Source organism: Scylla paramamosain, chromosome 4 (genome assembly GCF_035594125.1).
Source record: "Scylla paramamosain isolate STU-SP2022 chromosome 4, ASM3559412v1, whole genome shotgun sequence".
Classification (NCBI taxonomy): Eukaryota; Metazoa; Arthropoda; class Malacostraca; order Decapoda; family Portunidae; genus Scylla; species Scylla paramamosain.
The window spans coordinates 3,065,001-3,075,000 of NC_087154.1; the positions used below are offsets into that span (position 1 = coordinate 3,065,001).

The 10,000-nt window shown below is 44.8% G+C and overlaps 1 protein-coding gene across 1 annotated transcript in view; it reads left to right on the forward strand.

The window, feature by feature from the left end:
• LOC135098469 (uncharacterized) overlaps positions 1-10,000 on the forward strand; it is a 76,360-nt gene that overhangs the window by 12,654 nt on the left and 53,706 nt on the right. The window contains exon 2 of the mRNA XM_064000874.1: positions 193-295. The gene's annotated coding sequence lies outside the window, so the exon portion shown is untranslated. The remainder of the gene's footprint in view (positions 1-192; positions 296-10,000) is intronic.

Consider the following 10,000-nt stretch of genomic DNA (forward strand, 5'->3'; position numbering starts at 1 on the left):
TATATATATATATATATATATATATATATATATATATATATATATATATATATATGTATGTATGTATGTATGTACACATCAAATGTCTGAACTTTCCTCATGCACAAGTGTCATAACAACAAACATTTCTAATCCTCTGGCATTTCCCTTTTAGTCCTTTTGTATTAACACTCCACCTAACGATTCCTGAAGGAGTGTGTCTATGGGTGGAGGCGTCCCTGGCGAGAGGACAGGACCCTTACCCCGCCCCTCACGTCCTGCGGCGGGAAGTCCTTGACCATCCCTAAGGACACTGGTGAGCTTCCTCTGTGTGTTCCTTTGTTTACCTGTACCAATTTACCTGTAGTACTTTACCTGCATTGATTTCCTGGTGTGAGTTTACCTGTTTTGGTTTACCTGTACACACAATTCTCTCGCTGCCTTATGGAGACCTGTGTGAGGCAGTGGCTGTATTTGTGTATTTTAAACGTAATGAAATAGCCGTTTTAGTAAGTATTTGCCACGTAATGAAATAGCCGTATAGTAACCATTTGTCAAACTGGCTTTCTGTTATGTGTACCTATAGAAATTTACATGTGATGCTTCCGATATTCTCGCTGTCTTGCTGTATTCGAGACAGTAACTTTACGAGTATTTGTCCATTTTTAGTCGTAATGAAACAGCTATTTGGTAACTATTTGCTAAAACTAGCGTGTCCTTATATTGACCTGTAGTGGTTGACCTGTAGCGGTTTACCTGTGCACACGATATTCTCGCTGCCTTGTTGAAACGTGTGTGTAGCAAGACTATTTATGTATTTGAATTCTTATAAAGCTGAGATTTGGTTTAATGATTTCGTGTTTTGTTTATCTGTTGAAACTTGTCTGTGATGCTTCTGATGCTTTTGTCGCCTTGCTGAAACGTGTCTCCTTCATTATTTCCACTCCCTCATCACCTCCACTTCCCGATTATTTCTCCTTCATTACTGACACTTCTTTATCATTTTCATACATTCTTCCTATCATACTTTCTCTCCCATTAACTTCACTACCCCGTCACCTCCACTTTTCACCACCTCCACGACCCACCACTTCCGTTTTTCTGTCACCCCCACCTGCTCTCACCTCCACTCTTCTTATCACACTCACTCACCATCACCTCCACTTTTCACCTCCACTACCTCATCACCACCTCCCCTATCACAACCAGTATTCCCTCAGAAGCTAACCATTACTCACCTACCATCCCCCCCCTCCTCTCCCTTTCCCTGCGGCTGTTGTGTGTGCCATTGTTTTTCCTCCTTGGTTCATCTCCACTAAGATTCTCCCTTGACTCTTACTCCCCCCTTGGCCGCCAACAACCTTACTCCTCCCGTGTGTCTCCCTCCGCCTCTCCTTCACCCCTGTCAGTCGCCCTCCGGCCTTCTTTCTTCCTCCTCTGCAGTGACATGACTCTTTGGATTTCGATTTTGTTCGCGTGGTAGTCAGTTCAGATTATCGTTAGGTTCTTGTGCTGTGTGTGTGTGTGTGTGTGTGTGTGTGTGTGTGTGTGTGTGTGTGTCGGTGACGTGGTGATGTGACGCGGCGTGCATGACATTCTAGGCTGCTTCACGGGGACACGAGGAGAGAGAGAGCGCCCGGGGGGAACAGAGGCACGAGTCCATCGCTAATAAGGTGACTCAAGCGAGAGTGTAAAGAGGCAGACTGTCAGCGGCCGTCAGGAAGGAGCCGCCGCCCTGCATTCCGATCTGGACGGCTGGGTAATGTCCCTGTTTCATGTTACGACCAATTTCGTCACGCTAATAAAAATTCTTCTGATCTGCCGCGTTGAAATTGTATAGGAGGAGGAGGAGGAGGAGGAGGAGGAGGAGGAGGAGGAGGAGGAGGAGAGGTCAGGAGTGGATAAGAGAACAGAGGAGAGCAGAAGAGAGGAGGGAAGAGGACATGGAAGGAAAGAAGATGAAAGGAGAGGAAGGGAGAGGAAAGAAGAGGAAAGGAGAGAGAAGGAGAGGAGGGGAGAGACCAGTTAGTTCCCACTGATCTCTGTCCTCGTATTGTGTGTAGCTGCCGAGGACTCGTGGACTCTTGTACGTGAGAGAGAGAGAGAGAGAGAGAGAGAGAGAGAGAGAGAGAGAGAGAGAGAGAGAGAGAGAGAGAGAGAGAGAGAGAGAGAGAGAGAGAGAGAGAGAGAGAGAGATTGAGTGAGTGAGTGAGTGAGTGAGTGAGTGAGTGAGTGAGTGAGTGAGTGAGTGAGTGAGTGAGTGAGTGAGTGAGTGAGTGAGTGAGAGAGAGAGAGAGAGAGAGAGAGAGAGAGAGAGAGAGAGAGAGAGAGAGAGAGAGAGAGAGAGAGAGAGAGAGAGAGAGAGAGAGAGATGACAGGGCGTGCTGATATGAAATAAAGCTTGTTCTTTTAAAATCACATTAGTTTGACTTAAAAAAAATGTAATGTGAGGAAAGGAATGACGTCTGTACGATTGGAGGGAGAGAGAGAGAGAGAGAGAGAGAGAGAGAGAGAGAGAGAGAGAGAGAGAGAGAGAGAGAGAGAGAGAGAGAGAGAGAGAGAGAGAGAGAGAGAGAGAGAGAGAGAGAAAAACAACAGATTACTTACGTTTGTGCGGAAATAGAAAAGAAAACGAGGAAGAAAAATAGAAATCGGGAAGTGGCTAAATGGACAGAACACGAGAGAGAGAGAGAGAGAGAGAGAGAGAGAGAGAGAGAGAGAGAGAGAGAGAGAGAGAGAGAGAGAGAGAGAGAGAGAGAGAGAGATTCACCCAGCGATCGGAGAGGATTGAGCATAATGATATGACCCGCGATGCCTCTTCTGTGCTTAGCCTCGTCGCTCTCCCTCTCTCCCTCTCTCCCTCTGATCCCCGCCAATGGCCCGCCGCGCTGGGATCGGAACTGCCGCCCTGCCATTCTGCCCTTTATCGCCTCCACCACGCGCCGGGGAGACTCACAAGCTCGCTAAACGGCGGCAGAACATCGAGGTCGCGGCGGGATCTCTTTTAACGCGTGAATGCGTCGCCGAGGTTGTGTTTCAAGGGGTATGTTAAGTAATCTTGGTTGTCTTTCATTGTTTTAGTGATCTTGCTGCTTCTCGCTGACCAGTAAGCATGAATCTGATCTCGTTGCTTCTTCCGTCTTCATTATTCTGTGTAGTATGAAAAACGTACCTTCGTACCTTGTATTGCTCATTTGTATTATAGAATGGTAGGTTTCGATGGCATTATAAGGTAAAAGGGATTACAGACTGGTCGAGGACAGACGGAAATTCAAGTGTCGGTGGTACTTGAAATAGCCACGTGAAGCATGCACTGTTCTGTATACCTGTTGTTATAATGATCGTGTTTTTATCACATACCATATTTTTATATTTCTTGTTTTATGTTCCCCTTGTTAGAGTGGAAATATTAATGTTTAGGGATTATTAGAAGCAGTGGTTGTTAGCTTAGTTTCTTATTCCTCCCTTTTTTTCTCGCACTTATTTTCCCATAATCCCTTGGTTTGTTTACAAGATTGCCAGACATTTTAGTTATTTTCTCGTGACTTTCTATTCCTCCTCCTCATGTTTCTACGTCTGAGTTTCTTATGTTAGCAGTGTAGTTACAATTACCCTGTCACCTCCCGCCTCCCAAGGGCTTCCTCTCGATTACGTTGTCACGGGGGCATTACACGCTGGAGTGTGTTGAGTGTGTTAAATATGAAGGGCGTGATAAGATCCTGCCCCCCCCCCCCTCCCCGCCCCCTCCACTCACGTGCTGACAACACTTAGGCTCCGCGGGATGTCCGAGGGTCCGTCCAGTGTTGAGACTTATTCAAGGTGTGTCTTGTTCCTTGTCACGAGTTATTGCGCTCATCAGGGAAGGAAATGATGCCACTCTTGCTGCTTTTGCTTCTACTTATGTAGTTGTTGGTAGTGGTTGTTTTATTATTACTATTTACTGTTGCTGCTACTAATACCCCCGCCTCTACTTCCTGTACTACTACTACTACTACTACTGCTACCACTAGCATTACCACTACTACTGTTACACCACGGCCACCACCACCACCACCACCACCAGCACCGTAACTAAATACAAAACCATATCAACTCATATGGCTGTCCTGCATGAACAAAGCTTCTTCTCTTTCTGGTGGTGACGTGAAGTATTTAAGTGGCATAAAGAAGCCGTTCTGATGACTGACCGAGGCCGCAGCTTCTCATAGGGAGCTTTACATAGGGAGACGAAATTGTTCCCGGGAGAGCGAACTAAGTAGGGGAAAAAAAAATGAGGTCTAATTGATACTAATGTTCTATATATTGTTTTTTTTTTTTGATGGGTTGTCCTTTTTTTTCAAGATGTTTATGTATTTTGTAGTATGTTTTTTTCTGTCTGTCTGTCTGTTTGTCTGCCTGCCTGCTTTTCAGCCTGTCCGTTTGTCTGTTTATTTGCGAGTTTCTCTCTTTCTCTCTCTCTCTCTCTTGTTCTGTCCATTTAACCACTTCCCGATTTCTATTTTTTCTTCCTTGTTTTCTTTTCTATTTCCGCACAAACGTAAGTAATCTGTTGTTTTCCTGCGTGTTTTTTTCTTTATTTTTCCTTTCCTTCTATTTTTCTTTATTGATTTTCCACAGTGTAAAGTTTTGTGTGTAAATGAAAACAGTGCAAAGAATGAAGAGGAGGAGGAGGAGGAGGAGGAGGAGGAGGAGGAGGGGGATTGATCGTTAAAGTGGCAGTAATTATAAATGTGTGTGTGTGTGTGTGTGTGTGTGTGTGTGTGTGTGTGTGTGTGTGTGAGAGAGAGAGAGAGAGAGAGAGAGAGAGAGAGAGAGAGAGAGAGAGAGAGAGAGAGAGAGAGAGAGAGAGAGAGAGAGAGAGAAAGGCAAGAAGGACGCAAGCCACGCCCTCCCACAAGATTCAATTTCAGGAGCAACTTCGACACTTCCCCGGCGCTTTGTACACCGATTATGTAAATTACTATGAAAATTAGATCACGACGGAAAATTGAATCACTGCCTCAATTTGGCTTCGGGACAAGAAACAAAGTCGAGGAAGGAGAAGCAGGAGGAGGAGGAGGAGGAGGAGGAGGACGAGTACGAGGACAAGGATGCAGAGATGTGGGAGTGACTAGACAGGAAGAGGAAGATAGAGAAGGAGGAGGATGAGGAGGAGGAAAGGAGTGTAGCGAGGGGATATTTTCTACCTTGTGGTGTACGATTAAGTGTTAGTGGAGCCGTAAGGAATGGCGGGAAGGCGGGAAATGCGTAATCTACTGAGAGGAGGGAGGGAAGGAGGAAGACTGTGCTGTAAGACTGACGCTGAAATAATGCAGTCCGTCCACTCTCTCTCTCTCTCTCTCTCTCTCTCTCTCTCTCTCTCTCTCTCTCTCTCTCTCTCTCTCTCTCTCTCTCTCTCTCTCTCTCTCACTGGAATTACTTTGAAATGTAACGTGGACTGTGAGACGGACTTGAGAGAGAGAGAGAGAGAGAGAGAGAGAGAGAGAGAGAGAGAGAGAGAGAGAGAGAGAGAGAGAGAGAGAGAGAGAGAGAGAGAGAGAGAGAGAGAGAGAGAGAGAGAGAGAGAGAGAGAGAGAGAAGAATCAAAATACAAACCACAAAAAAAAAGAGAAAAGAAACAAGACAAAACAAAGCGACTTAATACAAAAGGAAACGAACAGACAGACTAACAACACACTGAAAAAAAAAAAAAAGAAGGAAGCGAGCGAGCAAGAGGGAGAGAGACCGCGAGGGAGCGAGAGAAAGAGCACAAGAGAGACAGGGAGGCGAGGAGGGAGGGGTAGATGGACTGCCCCTATAGAAAGCTCTCGGTTGGCGGGTTATTATGACGCCAGGCTGAAGGGTGGCGTGGGATTGGAACTGTAACGAAGCGGTAATTGTCGTAGGGAAGGTGGTTATGGAACGCTGGGGTGCTGGAGCGAGAGGCGGCGAGGCGGGAGGGGCTGGAAGAGGCGGGAGGAACTGGAAGCGGCGAAGCGGGAGGGACCAAAGGCACGAAGGGGGACGGGAGGGAGTGAAAAAAAAAAAAAATCGGGAGGCGGGAGAGTGGCGATTTGGTTTTGGGTAGAAATGATATGGGTTAGGATGCTTTGTGGAGGTGGAGGAGGAGGAGGAGGAGGAGGAGGAAGAGGAGGAGAAGAGATGGGAGGGAAAAATACAAGAATGTAAAAAAAAAAGAAAAATAGGATAGAGGAATGACGATGATGATGATGAGAATGACGATGATGATGATAATGATAATAATGATAATAATGACTAATAATAATAATAATAATAATAATAATAATAATAATAATAAGAAGAAGAAGAAGAAAAAGAAGAATCAGAATAAGAAGATGAAGAGCAACAACAACAACAACAACAACAGCAGCAGCAGCCGCAGCAGCAGCAGTAGCAACAACAACAACAACAATAAGCACACCAACAGCAAGATAAGAAAGAAGGGGGAGAGTTGAAAAGAAAAGAAAAAGTAAGGAGATAAAAAGAAAGAGCAGTTAAATACTGAGAACTTAGATGGTATCGAAGATTATGAGAAAATCAGTTAAAAAAAAAAAAGCTAGGCGATCTGAAGGAATGGAATAACAGTCTTGGGAGGAGAGCAGAGAATAGAACTAAACCTTTCTTTGTATCTAAAATGAGGCCAATAATCGACATCAAGACCTGTTTGGATTCCAGTCTTGCTATTGGGACGGATGTATAGAAATTAATCTCTTTGTTCTTCTTTTTTTATGGATTCCTCTGCGAAGAAAACGAAGAAATGCCATGTTTCTTATACCGAGAAACATGTACATGAAAACTCGAGAAAAGCTACTTGAAATCATTAATAAAATACGTGTATGAAATTGTTATATACTTGTCATCCATACATTTTACGTTGCCTTTATCAAAACTCCTCATTGGCTCGGCACTAATAACCTGATGACTGAAATGCTATAAAATCCTTACCGACCTATATAATTGATTCTAAAGTACGTGAATATTCGGTTACTTCTCACTTCTCATAACGTCACTAGTCACCAGAGTCACGAGTAAGCAGGCGGCACTTCCACTGAAGTGCCGTATTTCCCCCTATAACTTTCCCTTCTTCCCCTGTTCAATTCCCTTCTCTCTCCCCCATCACTCCGGCGCGAGGCATTGACGACGCCCCTCGCAATGCAGGCACCGGCCCATACACCTCTCATTAGTCCCTCACGCCACTCACAACCTTCCGTCCTGCATTAAACTCTCACACACTTCCCTTCATTCTTGCCTTAATTAATGCCCCACGCGTTCCCTCAGCTCCCTCCCAGCCTCCCTCTCTCTCTCTCTCTCCTTCACCCTCACCCTCTCTCTTTCTCCCCGCCCTCCCTTTTCACCCACTCTCCCTCTCCTTTTCGCCTCTCCATTGCCCCTCACACCTCCCTGTCCGGCGCGACGAGCTATGAAGCCGCGCAATGGCTGGAAAGAAATGGCGATATTGACGCGCGTTGTTATTGCGCCGTGAGGACCAGGAGGAGGAGGAGGAGGAGGAGGAGGAGGAGGAGGAGGAGTTAGTGCGGAGTTGCGGCAGAAGTAAGTTGGTTGGTAGTCGGAGGTCGCGGAGGAGGAGGAGAAGAGGAGGAGGAGGAGGAGTTGGTCGCCTCTCACTCTTCGCCCTCCCCTCCAGGTCTTCGCCGGGAGAGAGGGGAGGGGGACGGAAGTCCTGGATTTATGTTATCTCTATCTCGCAAGTTTATCTTCCCTCTCCCCGGCCGTCGCTCTCTCTATCTCCCTTCACTTCCCTTCACTCTCTCTTTCCTCCTCAATCCTTCAATGCGTTGTGCTTTTTTCTCTTTCTCTTAGTTCCCCTTTTTCGAATTTGTCATCCTTCCTTCCTCTCTGCTCCCCTTTCTTCCGCTACGTTTCCTTCCCATCTTCATTCATTCATTCATTCATTCGTTCGTTCGTTTGTTTGTTCGTTCGTTTCTTTCTTTCTACTTTGATTCCTCTGATTTCTTTCTTCCTTCCTTCCTTCCTTACTTACTTCCTCTTCGTTTCCTTCATTTTCCTTCGTTCCTATTTTCTCTTATTCCTCAATTCCTTCCTTCCTTCCCTACGTTTCATATTATATCCCTCTTCTTTTCTGTTTTCCTTCCTCTCCCTTCCTTAATCCTTCCTTCCTTTTCATTTTTTCATCGTTCTGTCATTCTCCCTTCATTCCTCACTTCTTTCTTCCTCCCTCCCTTCTTTCCTTTCTTCCTTCCTTTTTCTCCTAACATCTTTTACCGTTGTGGTTGTTCTCGCTGCTTTCCCCTTCATTCTTTCTTTCTTTTCTTCCTTCATTTATTCATTCATTAATTCATTCATTTAGTCTTTTTCACTTAACGAACTAAACTGAACATTTCCATCCGTTAATTATTGTTTTTTTTTTTTTTTTTCAGCCCCAAACTCTTCCCTTCAACACACATCCCCTCCACCACCAACTTCTCTCCACCCTGTTATTCCCTCCCCTCTTTCCACCAGCTCTTCCGCACCTCTCTCACCATTTCCTCCCAAATCCACTCCCTCCCCACTGCTGCTTCCTTCCTACCTCCCTCCACACACACACACTTCTCTCCCTCTCTTCACCTTCCACCTACTCACTCTACCCTCCCAACTCCACTTACTCCCCGGCGCTGCTCTCCCAAACCCTTCTCTCACTCCCTTCTTCCCCTTCTCTCTCTCTCCCTCTCTCCCTCACGAGCGGTCGCGTGGCGCAGGCAAGCAACAAAGAGCTAGCCACTTCCCTCCCTCCCTCGCCCCCGGGGCCTGAAGGACTGACTCCCCGCCAAACAGGTCCTCCACGCCCATTTCCCGCCCACCTGTCCTCGCTGAGGACCCGGTCATTAAGCGGCCGATTGGGCACTTCCAGGGCTGGGGGACTTGGCAAGGGGAGGAAGGCAGGGAGGGAGAGAGAGGCAGAGTCCTTCAGGAGAGTGAGAGAAGGGGTGGGGGTGGTGATAGAGAGTAGAAGGGAGAGGAGGTGGTAGAGGATTGGGTAGTGATGTGGTAGAGACGCTGAAGTTATGGGGAAGAGAAGCAGATTCCTTCAGGAGAGAGAAAAGGTGATGGAGTGAAGGGCCTAGAGGGTAGAGAGGGTAGAAGGGACAGAGGGAAGTGATAGAATATGAAAAAATATGAAAAATTTGAGACACTTTTTATTATGGTGAAAGGAAGAGAAGTGAAAAATTACAAAAAAACATAAAGGGAAGGAGACATTATTGGAACATTCTTATTTGAATATATATATATATATATATAATATATATATATAATAATATATATATATATATATATATATATATATATATATATATATATATATATATATATATATATATATATTATATATATATATATATAATGAGGAAACAAAGGGAAAAGAAAATTAAAGCTAAGAAGACGACAGAAGAGCCAGACGGTGAGAAGGGAGACGTCAAGGAGTGCCGTTACAAAGGCTACACTCCAAAACAACAACTCAACACAGAGAGGGTAGGGCAATCACAGGCTACAAACACCAGCATTACTAAAGGGCAGGGCCGTGGGTTGTGGGATGATGAAAGTAATGATTATGCCGTGAGGCCTCAACACTAGTGGTCTTTCGGTTCCTCCTTGAAGACTCGAGAGGCGGAGAGAGAAGAAATGAAAATACTTATACACCATCATGTGTTGCTTGGTGAATAATTGAAGAACACAGGGATAACAAAAGAACTTAGACAAATAAGGGAAGATAAAGAAAAAGAGACAAATAAGGGAAGATAAAGAAAAGAGACAAATAAGGGAAGATAAAGAAAAGAGAATATGAAGTTAAAGAAGAGAAGATTGAAGATAATATTGAATCAAAACTGTGTGATTACGTAAGAATTTCAGTAATGTCGCTCTCAACATAAGGTATTTCTTGACCTTTTTAATTGAAAAAAAAAGAAATAAGATAAACAGATAAATAAATAAAAAAAATAAAAAATACCATTGCTCTATGTTAGATAAAAAAAAAAATGATACGAGCTACAAGGCAATAAGTAAA